The sequence below is a fragment of the Papaver somniferum genome, chromosome 11, assembly GCF_003573695.1.
Source record: "Papaver somniferum cultivar HN1 chromosome 11, ASM357369v1, whole genome shotgun sequence".
Classification (NCBI taxonomy): Eukaryota; Viridiplantae; Streptophyta; class Magnoliopsida; order Ranunculales; family Papaveraceae; genus Papaver; species Papaver somniferum.
This window is the reverse complement of record NC_039368.1, coordinates 45,482,790-45,496,201: the sequence shown is the minus strand read 5'-3', so window position 1 is coordinate 45,496,201 and position 13,412 is coordinate 45,482,790. Positions and strand designations below refer to the sequence as shown.

Sequence of the window (13,412 nt, the reverse complement as noted above, 5' to 3'; positions counted from 1 at the left end):
TTAGTGTTAAGTTTGTGCACTGTGAAGTGATGGAATGCTAGGCTAGAAGCCTTTGAAGCACTGAATTGATTGAGTAATGGAAGAAATCAGTGCTCAACTGTGCTTAAGATTGATTGTACTGTCAAAAGACAGTCAATGTTAGGAGCACATCAGTTGAGCAAGCTGATTATCTTGCCATTCCATTTTTGTATGCTTAGGATGCACTGTGTTGATTGAGTAGTGGGGAGAACTAGTGCTCACTAGTGACAATGAGCAAGCTAGTTCTCTTCCCACTCTGGAAGAATGCCTAGAGCCATTGACTTGGCTTTGTTTCTTTTTCTTATTCATTTTCCTTAGCTATCTCCACATCCCTGCCCTTGGCCTTAGGCCTTGGTTTGTATTGTCATCTTTCTTTGCTGTCTAGTATTTGCTTTGTTTAGTTCTTGGCTGTTCTTTTGTTTTCTGTTTTGCTTCCATCTTTGGCCATTGGCCACTGTTTTTCTTCCTCCACCCTGTTACTGCTGCTTTCCTTCCTCTTTGCCTTGTGCTGCTGCTGCTGCAACCCTGTTGCTGCTGTTTTCTTCCACTGCCTTGCAAACTGCTAGTGCTGCTGTGCCTCTGCTCCAGTTGCTGTTGCAGCTGCTTCCTAGCCAGCAACTCTGTTCTTTCCCCTGCTGCTGTGCACTTGCCTTGCACTGCTGCATTGCTTTCCTTCATTTTCCCTGTCTGCTGCTGCTCCAAAGCTCACTTCAACACTGAGCCCAAGCTCAGTTCTCAGTTCTAAGCCCACTGTCCATTGTTTGTACAAACTGAAGCCCAGGTTTGAACCAAAAGTTGAAGCCCATTTCATCATTGGGTGAAGTTAAGCCCAGTCTACTGTGTACATAACTGAGGCCTAGCTCCCAAAAGCCTCTGAGGCCCAGTTCAGCCCAAGCCTAAGTTTAAGGCCAAAGCCTAGTTCACAGTTCATTCCCAAAGAACTCAAAGGCCCAAATTCAAAACCAAAGCCATTTTATTGTTAAAAACAAACCCATTAAGCCCAATTTACTCAAAGGGTACTCAAAGACCAATAGCAATTTAGAGCCCAAATAGCTAGAAACTACAAAACACTCCCAATCTCTGTGGATCGACCCGTACTTGCACGAGCTACAACCGACGACCGTGCACTTGCGGTATTACTGTAGGCCCGCGTTTCATTTCGCTTAATTTTCACCCATCTCCGGGCCCACCAGTCATGGTCAGTCTTGGTTCGTTCGAGATCTTTTTCAACAACGCGATCACCCATGTTTGGGGTTAGCATTCGATGACGTTAGAGTGTGCTAGGTGGAGTCAGACCAGATGGGGTATTAGTGGGCCCGCCGGTGGTCATCCTGGTGATCGCCTAGTTCCGCTAGAAGTAGACTAGGCCTATTGAATTGTGTGGCCAAATCGTGCGGCCTTGATCGTTTTTTAAGACTGATATGGACAGTATAGATTTCTCTTAAGGAATTTAAACGCTTTCGATCGCGCTAACTTTCAATTAAAAGGTGTGTGAACATGCTGATCTCTTTGTCAGAGGGTGATGTAGCCTGTGAGTGTTTTCATGCATGTCTCAATATTGACACTTCGGGAGATTTATGCTACTCTGTTGCGAGTGAACATTAATCGTCACGTCATGTCAATATTGAGAATTCAGCTGAGAACATAGCATAGGAAAACACTAGGCAGGCTCCGGCATTAGTGAGTAATGCAACTAAGAGCTTAAATACTCATTAGGCTCTATACTAGTGAAGAATTCATCTAGGAGATTGAGTTTCAATATAATGTGAAGAGAGACATAGGCACTCATCAGATTCTGATATATTCTCCAAATTCCTTGTGAAATGATGATATATCAAGTTCTACTACTTCTGATGCCGGGTCAGGTAGACAGACTTTTATGGTTTTAGCCCTAAGATAAAAACCACCATCAACATTAATTCCCCTGCTTAACACGTAACAGTGATATTGTTGCGGGGTATGCACTAGATGGTGACAGATGAATTTTTTTTTGAAAATACGAAGTAGGTAGATATTACCAGGGAAATCCAAATCGACCTTCAATAGCGGGATCGTGCAGCCAGTGGCTTTCGTAGTAGCGTGTTGCTATCTAAGCTATGGGGTAAGGGTACGGTGTGCTCAGTCATCCATTCCCGTTCATGGAGGAAGAAGGAATCATTCGTCTATTCAAACTCTAGAAACTCCGTTTGTATGAAAAGGGGTATCGACCCTATTCTGTCTTTGTTGCTCGTCTGGCTCCGTGCTTTCGTCTGCAGCGGACGTCTCATCTTCATCACTGTCAACATCCCGATCATAAGCGTGCCAATCGTCAGCGGCAAGGTAAATTCCTCTTGTTTTCGTATTTTAGCTGTGAGTGTAATATTCATGAGTAGTTGATCAAACTCGGATATTTAGCTTGGTGTGAATGACTTTCTTTGTTAGTGGCGGTAGAGAGAGCGTCAACGGTAATAAAGCAATCTACAAAAGTTGTAATCAGCAGCAAGGCGAGCCATGAGAACCCAAGGTAGGTGATGTTTTCTTTTTGCACATGTAGCCATACAACAGTACCACCGATCTTCTCCAGAATGTGTAATAAGGTTCTGACTCCAGAAGAATGAGTATCTAACCTCTCCAGTGGGTTTCTAAATTTACCAAACTCCATTGCGCCCAATTGCAAGAGGACTTGACTTTAAGTTGCTTAGTGTCTGGACTGCTGAGTAGCAATTGAAATGTTCTTTAAACTCTTGAGCATTGACTAGCACGAAATTGTATTTATTCTGACTCTTTAGCTCATAGACCTATTCTTTCCTTTTTAATTAATTGCGATGATGACATGATTGGAAAGCTTGTATGGGCAAGATCTTCTGGAGCCGTTGAGTGAAGTAGATAAGCTGAGAGGCGTTTCGTTGCCGACGTGCTGCTATCAAGTCTTCAAGGAATTCTTTCCAAGCGACATCCTTTGAATCATCTTCTGAATCTTAGATTGTTGTATGGAATGGGATGCGATGAGAAGTCCCCAGTTACACTTCCATCTGGTCACTAAAGCTATATTTTTGAGTCGGATTGGGAATACAATGCAGTCTTGTAAGGAGGTGTAGATGTGTACTAGATCCGATAGTGTGGCCGGATACGTGAAAATATCTCTGTGGCGTACTCTGGAGTCTTTGATGAAGTGCTTCATGTTGAGATTTTCCTGCGGCTCGTAAAGCTTTGACAGTGATGATGCTATATCAGAAATAACCTGGTTGAAGGACGTGAAGGCATCCTGTGCTGGCAGTCCCCGGGTGTAATTATCCTGAGCCTATTTTCTCTTGAAATACATACTTCCATTGCATTTGCTGGTAAGGTGGTTGACGAATTGATGAAGGCGACAATCTTTTGGATTCGTCACTTGTTGATTAGAGTCGTGTTTGATAGATCTGTATTGTATCCAACCTTTTTGCAGCTCATGCACCCCTTCCATAGTAAATTGGAAATCTAGAAACATCGGTTCTGATTTGGTCGGCGATATGGCAGACATGATGCAGTTGGTCTGTGTGGCTTGATGAGGCGTTGAAGCGGCTTCGTCCTCTGAAGAGAGCGCTGAAGCGGCTTCGGGAGAGAGAGCGTTGAAGCAGCTTCTTCTGGAGAGAACGTTGAAGCGGCTTCAGGAGAGAGCGTTGAAGTGGCTTCTTCTGGAGAGAGCGTTGAAGCAGCTTCAGGAGAGACCGTACGTTGAAGCGGCTTCTGGAGGGCTTCTTCTGGAGAGAGCGTTGAAGCGACTTCAGGAGAGAGTGTGCATTGAAGTGGCTTCTGTAGAGAGCGTTGAAGCGGCTTCTTCTGAAGAGAGCGTTGAAGCGGCTTCAGGAGAGTGTTAGAACACTGCTCGGTCGGACTCGCATGCGTTGCTATCTCAAGCATGTTTGTCAATGTTAGTGATCAAAATTATAAGTCTTGATTTCTAGTCTACTATAGATAAGTCTCGGACTAGGATAGAAAGTGTATTTGAGCTCAAGAACTCCACGGAGGATCATCATACAAGACGAAGAACTACTCAAGGAACTGGTGGAACTTCATCAACAAAAAGGTATGTGGAGACTTGAACTTATCTATCACTCAAAAGTCTATCTACTTTATCTCCTATCTTGAGACAAAAGTCGTTTTGCTATATAGACTTTGATTATACACATTTGCTATTTCTCGAAATATATGTTGGTAAGCTTTCGCTTTGGCCAAGTTCATCTTTACCTAGTGACGAAAGTCATGTTATGTTTCAATCACTTTGAAAATTGGTTTGTGAATAACAACTATATAACGTCCTCTAAGAATGTTCCAATGATTGAAATGAGAGTTTAGATTATATAGCCAATGATGTATATAAGTATTGTTATGGAAACACATATATGTATAAGTCCTTATTCCTTGAACCGAAGTTTGCGAACTTTGTTGATCAAGAGAACCGGAACAAGAGTCGTGAACTAAGTCCATGAACCCAGTCAGCGAACTGGCGGAAGTTCTCGACCCGAGTGTCATATGTGTATAATTGTACTAGTCAGTTATGTTTTTTTATCTTGAGTCCTAGTCACTCAGTAACTCAGTGAACTAAGACCGAGTCAGTTTGTAACTCGGTGAGCTGTAATTGGTCCTTCTTTAGCTACGTGTCAGTTGTGGTTTGGTTCATTCCGATCGAGTAGTTAGCTATTGTATGGGTAGGTAGATCGGAATGAACGGCTGTGAGCGTGAGAGTTAGTGAGGAAGGAATTGGTTGTATTTATGACCAATGATGTCTTTGTAATTTGGTAAGAAAGAAATATCAATTATCAGGCTCTATCCTTTTGGAAGAGAAGGTTATTGTCATGTATTTGTTCATCCTCCATTGTTGATTCACAACATTTGGTATCAGCCTCTTCGATCCTGTGTTTTGATTCATGACAGGAGGTAGTGAGAAAGCACCTACATTAAAGGACGTTGCTCTTCAACAGAAGCTTGATGGAGAACGATTGTTGGTTCTTGAAAAAGATGTGAAGGAACTTAAAGATTTTTTGGGTAATCAGTTTCCTATTCTCTATAAACATATGGGTATTTCAATTCTTGAAGCTTGTTCTACTCAGCCACCAGATCCAGGTGTTATTCCTTCACCTCAACATTCAAATCCGTTTGGTGAATTACAGCTTACTTCAGGTAATTACTTCCGCAATCCTAAAATTGATTTTCCTCGATTTGATGGATCTAATCCTAGAGGATGGGTTCGTAAATGTGAACGTTATTTCTACCTCAATTATGTGCAATTGGCGAACCAGGTAGATTTTGCATCTATTCATTTAGATGGTAAAGCTGAGGCTTGGTTTTTAGACTATCAGGAAGGGAAACCATTCATTGATTGGGATAGATTTTCTATGGATGTTCACTTTCATTTCGAAGATGTTGCAAATGATAACTATGTGGGTACTTTTAACAAATGATCTCAAATAACTATTTTAGAGGATTATTATGAGAAATATGAATCTCTTGAAGCTATTACGAAATCCAAGAACAAGAGTCTCTCCGATGAGTATTTTATAATGAGTTTTATCAGTTGATTAAAGGAGGAAATTCGTCATCCCGTACAAATGTTCAAACCCAAATATGATACAGAGGAATTTTACTTGACTCGGATTCAACAAGCTACTGTTGATTCACATACTAAGAGAATTAAACCATTTCAACGTCAATTTCAGCCTAGTACCAGCTCATTTTTTCCCTCCTCATCGGGTTATAAACCTTCCTTAGCCCCACTCACTACCCTCCTAAACCATCTTTATCCTCTACCAAACTAGTGATTACAAATCCATCCACTCCTACAAAATTAACACCCAACATTCCTCCTATCAAGAAGCCTACACCTGCTCAAATGAAAGTAAGACGTGATCAAGGATTGTGCTATAATTGTGATGAGTTTTATAGGCCAGGACATTTTTGCAAAACTTAGAAGTTGTTCATGCTTGTAGCTTCTGATGAAGACCAGTTGCCAACATCAGTTGAGGAATCTGAAGAAGATATACCTTCACATACTACCTCCACTGATACAACTATGGAAATTTCTCTTCATGCTTTAACTGGTTTGGTTACCCAAAACACAATTCGAGTGCCTGGTCTACTTCATGGGAGGAAGATCGTGGTCCTTATATATACTGGTAGTACCCACAGTTTTGTGGATGCTAATTTTGCTGAGCATCTCCACCTCCACATGGCACCTACTGCATAAATGTTAGTCACAGCGTCCAATGGTGACACTACCATCAGTCAAGGTATATGTAATGAATTGTTGTGGACTATGCAAGGTTTTCATTTCTCTGGTAACTTGAGAGTTCTTCCTCTTGGTGGTTCTGACATGGTGTTGGGGGTTGACTGGTTAAGACAACTTGGTGATGTCATTTTCAACTTAGTTGAACTTAAGGTTTATTTCCTCCATCAAGGTCAACAAATTACTTTACAGGGCAGCACAAGCAACCCTTCTTGCAGTATGATCAGTGTTGCATCCATTTTGAAGTTCCTAAAGAGCAAAAAACCAGCTATCATTGGTCAGATATTTTCCATCTATGCTCTTCCAACTGTACCTCCTCACCCTGATATTGTGTTTGATGAACCAACCTCCTTACCACTAGCTATCATTGGTCGGTTCTTTAAGGATGTGTTTGATGAACCAACCTCCTTACCACCATCCAAAGCATTGGATCATAAAATTCCTTTAAAACCAAATGCCATACCCACTTATCAACAACCCTATAGATGTCCTTATGTGCAAAAAGTTGTGGTAGAGAACATGGTTCAAAAGATGCTATCAGCTGGCATTATCCAAGATAGCCACAGTCCATTTGCAGCACCTATCTTACTGGTTAAGAAGAAGGATAGATCTTGGAGATTTTGTGTTGATTATAGGAAATTGAATGAGTTGACAATTAAAGATAAATTTCTTGTTCCACTTATTGAGGAGTTGTTAGATGGACTAAATGGAGTTGTTATCTTCACCAAATTGGATTTAAAGTCAGGCTACCATCAAATTAGAATGCATCTTGATGACATTTTCAAAACTGCCTTTAGAACTCATCATGGTCACTTTGAGTTCAAAGTTATGCCATTTTTTCTTACAAATGCCCCAGCTACTTTTCAAGCCCTCATGATCAATATTTTCCAACCATTTCTTAGGAAATTTGTTCTTGTCTTCTTTGATGACATTCTTGTGTATAATTCATATTTAGCAGATCATGTTGCGCACCTCTCTCGGACTTTACAGTTGCTCAGGGACCATTCTCTTTTTTCCAACAAGAAGAAGTGATACTTTTCCCAACCTCAGCTGGAATATCTGGGACATTTGATTGCTGCTAATGGTGTTGCTGCTGATCCAGATAAAATAACTGTTATGCAGAATTGGCCTCAACCTTCTAATCTGAAGCAATTAAGAGGATTCCTGGGTCTAACTGGTTATTATAAAAGATTCATTAAGGGGTACGATACCATTAGAAAACCTCTCACTGATATGCTTAAAAAAGACTCCTTTCAGTGGTCTCCTATGGCCTTATAGGCCTTCATTGATCTCAAGACTGTTATGACTATTGCACCAGCGCTAGCCATGCCAAATTTTTCTATTCCTTTTGTGATGGAGACTGATGCTTGCTCTAGAGGAGTTGGTGTTGTGCTGATGCAGAATGACAAACCCATTGCCTTCTACAGTAAGCCACTTGGTCCCAAAGCATTGGCAATGTCCACTTATGAGAAGGAATTATTGGCCATTATTATGGCAGTTCAGAAATGGAGGCACTACTTATCTCATAGTCAGTTCATTATCAATAGAGACCACCAAAGCCTTAATTTTTTTATGAAGCAAAGGCTTACCTATGTGCTTCAACAGAAATGGCTCATGAAACTTTTGGGGTTAGATTATGTCATCAGATACAAGAAAAGACTTGAAAATAAGGCTGCAGATGCATTATCCAGAATGCCTCTTCCTAACTCTGAATGCCTTGCTATTTCTGTGACTCAACCTCAGTGGGATCAGGATGTGTTGAGTATCTATGAAGATGACTCTACAGCTCAGCAGCTATTGGCTGAATTGCTTATCAACCCTTCCAACAAGTCTTACTCACTTCAAGAAGGCATTATTAGATACAAGACAAGGATTTACATTGGATCTGGCAAGCATACCAGAACTTCTATAATGAAATCAGTTCATGCATCGGCAGTGGGTGGCTATTCAGGTATGTCTGGTACTTATAATAGGGCTAAGGCTTACTTCTTTTGTCTCAAGATGAAACAAGATATAATGCACTTTGTGGTTGTATGTGATATCTGCCAATGTAACAAAAATGAGCATACTTCTCCTGCTGGTCTTCTCCAACCCTTACCTATTCCAGAGATGGCTTGGCAACATATATATATGGACTTTACTGAAGGCTTACCACTCTCCAATAAGAAGTCTGTCATTCTGGTGGTTGTTGACAGGCTCACCAAGTACAACCACTTTATATCCCGTATCCATCCATTCATAGACATTTTTGTGGCAAAGGAATTCCTGCATCACATATTCAAGCTACATGGACTTCCATCATTCATAGTATCTGACAGGGATAAAAAAATTATCAGCACTTTCTGGCAAGAACTCTTCAAGTCATTGGGTACTACATTGAAGCTCAACACAGTATATCATCCTCAAACAGATGGACAGACTGAAAGAACAAATGCTTGTTTGGAGAAGTATTTAAGGTGCATGACAGGTACAACTCCCAAACTTTGGTCCAACTGGTTAACTCTTGCTGAGTGGTGGTTTAACACCAAATTATCATAAAAGTTTAAAAATGACCCCATTTCAAGCCTTGTATGGTTATTCTCCTCCACATTTAGCTTTCCCTGTTCAAGCTACTACGTCTGTAGCTAGTGTTCAAGATTATCTTAAACAGAGAGATCATATGCTTCGTCTGCTCAGAGTAGATTTACACAGAGCTCAAGATAGGATGAAATTTTTTGCTGACCAATCAAGGAGTGATAGAGTATTTGATGTTGGAGACTGGGTATTCTTAAAACTACAGCCTTATAGGCAATCCTCAGTGGCCTTAAGAAAAAAATTTAAACTTTCAGCAAGATATTATGGTCCATTTGAAATCACACATAGAGTGGGGGTTGTTGGTTATAAGCTGAAGTTACCCGTGGGCTCTAGAATCCATCCTATATTCCATGTCTCTCAGATTAAGAAGAAGATGCTACTGGCTCTTCCATTGTTGTCCTTGTAGCTGTTTTGAATTCCAGAGTAACTTGTCGTGCAGGTGTTACTGTTCCACAACTGTTGATTCACTGGTCTAACTCACCTCCTGAAGATGCTACTTGTGAGGACCCCTCTCACATTGCAGCACAATTTCCTGACTTCGTCCTTGAGTACAAGGATGCTTAAAAGGGGAGGGTATTGTCATATGACTATAATTGTACTAGTCAGTTATGTTTTTTATCTTGAGTCCAAGTCACTCAGTAACTCAGTGAACTGAGACCGAGTCAGTTTGTAGCTCGGTGAGCTGTAATTGGTCCTTCTTTAGCTACGTGTCAGTTGTGGCTTGGTTCATTCCGATCGGGTTTTTAGCCATTGGGTGGGTAGGTAGATGATAGACACATTTTTGTGTCCGATTTTTCTCGATTCTATATATTGTTAGGGCTCATTTTTGTACTTATTATGGTGTTTTATTTATTTGTAGGTATTTTTGGCCAATAAACATTTTTGGAAAAAATTGGCTCGAAAAGTTGTCGGAAAGCACCCGGAGGACACTTACTATTCGGACCCCCGGTTTGGATATGGGGCACCCCTTAAGGCAGCTGCTAAAGGCACCCCTACTCTGGATAGGGGCGCCCTTCTTCTTCACGATTCAAAGTTAGCAAATAGGTGGGAATCTGGTGTACAAGCTGCGTATTTTCCTGGGAAGAGCTGAATTAAATTCTGTTGAGTTTTTCTCGGTGTTTGACGCTGGAATGGATTGGTACCACCCTGTTACGACTAAACAGGGTTGGTAGGTATTCTAAATTCGAAAATATAGGGAGTTATGTGGAGTTAGGGCTGAACAGAGGATATAGAAATATTATCGGATTTTTTGAAATTCCGTGAAGTATTGGAGAGGTTTCTTACGTGGAGATGAGTTGGGATGTACATGATGAGTCAGAACAGAGATTGTAGGTGGCACGGATTTGAAAAAATAGGCATCAATCTTCGGTTTGGATAAAACAGGGCACTGGTTATTTGTGGAAGTTTCATTGGTTATATTTGTGGAAGTTTGGTGTTGTTAACGAAGGATTTAATCTCTGGAATTCGTATCTTTCAGTTTTAGGAAGTTTTATAACACATAAACCGCGTAAAAAAGATTTGGAAGAGAAGAAAATTTTGAGTATTACTGCCGAAGAAAAGAGTTATTTTTGGGACTTCACTTGCTTTATACGAGACCTTCCGTGTATATATATGAGGCTAGGGAGTCACAGAAGGAAGTACGTATACTTTGGGGAAGTTTAGAAGATAACAGAGCATAAAAACACCAAGTTGCAGAGATACAGACGAGAGGAAGAAGAAGAACACATAACAGCAGTAAAAGACAGTCGCAGAATCCATGGCCTTTTCTTTCAAAATTCAATCACTTTGTCACAATTCCTGTAACAATTATTCAGAGTTCGCAACAGTTCTGTGTTAGGGTACTTTGTAACAGTGGTTCGTAACAATTATATCTGTTACAAACACGATGTTTTATACCTTTTCTTCTTTTTAATCAACTTTTGAGCAACAAACATGTATTTTGAGCAAGTGGTTAATATGAGGAGATAAACCCCATTGCTGAGGCGATAGAGGAAACTATTTTTCCAACAAAAAGTGGTATATTCTTATTTATTTATCGCAATTATTTTTATGATTGTTTTGCCTTGAGTGAAAATTGTTTGAATGATTCTTGTTAAGCAATTGTTATTTCTTTTGATAGAGCATGCTTGGACCTAGGTTTTTGATGTTTTATGCTTCGGATTTACACTTATTATTTTGAGAATCTACTTGTTGCAATAGTTTAGAATCAAAATGAACGAAAAAATTGCATGAATATAAATATTGGATTAAATCACTTTGAATTTGGAAAATAGTGGAATTTTAGCCTCAGTGCTCTTTTAATATTGATATCAACTTTGATTGAGTTTGTTATAATTTTTACTGAGTTTTCTATTTTAATTTAGAATTTAAGTCTAATTAATATCCTTCACAAGTCTGAGAATCGAACCACTTTTACCACTATCTACAAATCACATCAATTTTTGGCACCGCCGACGCGAACTTGTTTTTAGGGTTTTAGATTATTTATTTTATTTATTATTTTTTTTATTATTTTTTTTATTATTTTTGTCCTTTTTTATGTTTTTGGGTATTTATCTTGTGTCTGCAGGTTCTGGATCATAAAGAAAATTGAGCCAAAGAGTTTGGTGATTTCATAAAGACTTGGAGCTAAAGATTAAAGCAAAAAGAACAGAAAAGTAGACAATTTTATATTAGACAATTTTAGTTTAGGGTTTGTTTATTTTCTTTTAAAAAAAATGTATTATGGTTTATTATTTTTGTAATTTTTCTTTACTTTTTTTGGACTTTTGGACTTTTGGACATTATTTTTTTATTACCCTACGGAAGGGTACTTTAAATATAAACTGTTTGCAGAGAAGGAGGACAATTACGATATTGTCTCCGCACCTTGGGTTCGTACATTAGACATCGGAGTCAGTGGCCCGAGTCGACTACAACCGATTCATCCCCCGTCTGGAACGGGAGGTAAGATTCTAAACACTCGCGAATCCCCTGTCAGCGAGTTACTGGACTCCTTCGTATGCATATATGTTGAGGACTGAATACGGACATTTATTTTTCTAGTAAAGGGCAAGGCCTGGCCATACAAGATAAGGGTTCGGATTTCATCACCGTTCTCTTCTTGCCCGCTTTAGGAACACGTAACCTACGCGAACCTAAGCCTAAAATTTTGACTAGAACGAGACCGATAGGGTAACGAGCTTAACAGGAAAGTCATTCGAAAAATATTGGTTACTCTTTTAAGCATACTTCGAAGTTCTTGACGGTTTCTGTAAGTTGAATGCGTGACTGCGCCGCCTTGTAATACCGGTGAGGCCTTGGGTATCAAAGCTCCACCGAGCTTCCCTCGCCTCTATTCAACTTACGTTAACTCGGATTGATTCCAGAGGGGTTTGCTTAAATTGTAACGAATTCCCGTTCGAAGGATTAGAAGCTGGTCTAGAAACAATCTAAGTGGAGCCATCATGCTTTTTGTTTGCTAGAAATCAATAGGTTTGATTTGGTTGAGTCGGCCTTGATCTGTGTTTGCTTACCCTTCCAATTTAGAAAATTCTATTGTATGCCTGAACGTAAAAGAGACGCACTAGGTAGATTTGTTAAAGAGAAACCTAGTAGTTCGAAGCGTCTCGATTACCTTAATCTAGAAAGTCCGACTTTTGAAGAGTCTGTTTTTGAACGTCCTTTGACTGAGGAGAGAATCCTGTTGCTCCGATAGCGCCAGAAATGGCAACTTTGAAAGCTTTGTTGAATCCAACTAGGACTACTCGTCCTTCGTGTATTAAGTTAGCTGAAACGGAGGCACCCTATGAACTGAAACCTGGGACCTTACAGATGCTCCCAATCTTTTTAGGGAAAGAAAATGAAAACCCTTATTACCATGTTAGGGATTTTGAGGAAATTTGTAGTACTCTAAGAATTAGAGGCTTAGATGATGATGCTTTGAAACTTAGGTTATTCCCATTTTCCCTGAAAGATAAGGCCAAGTCGTGGCTGTATAGTTTGGACTCCGAGTCAATTGAGACATATGAACAACTTACATCTGCCTTTTTCAATAAGTTTTTCCCTAGGCACAAAACATCGTCTATTAGGACGCAAATATGCACATTTTCACAACAAGAGGGAGAATCTTTATATAGGTATTTGGAAAGGTTCAATGATTTATTATCCCAGTGTCCTCATCATGGTTTAGAAAAGGTTAGGCTAGTTCAGATCCTTTATGAGGGTTTAGATTATTCCACAACGACCATGGTTGAGTCTCTATGCACTGGTGGATTTGAAAACCAAACTGTTGATGCGGCGATGGAATTTTTTAATGAAATCGCCGAAAAAACCCAGCAATGGGAAAATAGTAGGGCACCCCAGAAAACAATTCTTTTAAGTAGAGGAAACGTTAATAGGGTAGAAGGAGGCTATGAATCAGATGCCAAAATTTGCTATAGCAAAAAGGTTAGAAGCCTTAGAAGTGGGCCAGACTAGTGGTAGAGTGGAGCCTTTTTGGGAAGGCCAGAATATTGAAGAGCAGGCCAATGCTCTTTATAATAACACTAGATTTGATAACCGTCAAAAGATTGACCCATATTCAGAAACCTATAATCCT

The 13,412-nt window shown here is 39.9% G+C and overlaps 1 pseudogene; it reads right to left on the bottom strand.

Annotated features, from left to right (window-relative positions):
• Positions 1–12,902: 12,902 nt before the first annotated feature.
• LOC113325514 lies at positions 12,903–13,002 on the bottom strand (annotated as a pseudogene).
• Positions 13,003–13,412: the final 410 nt, after the last annotated feature.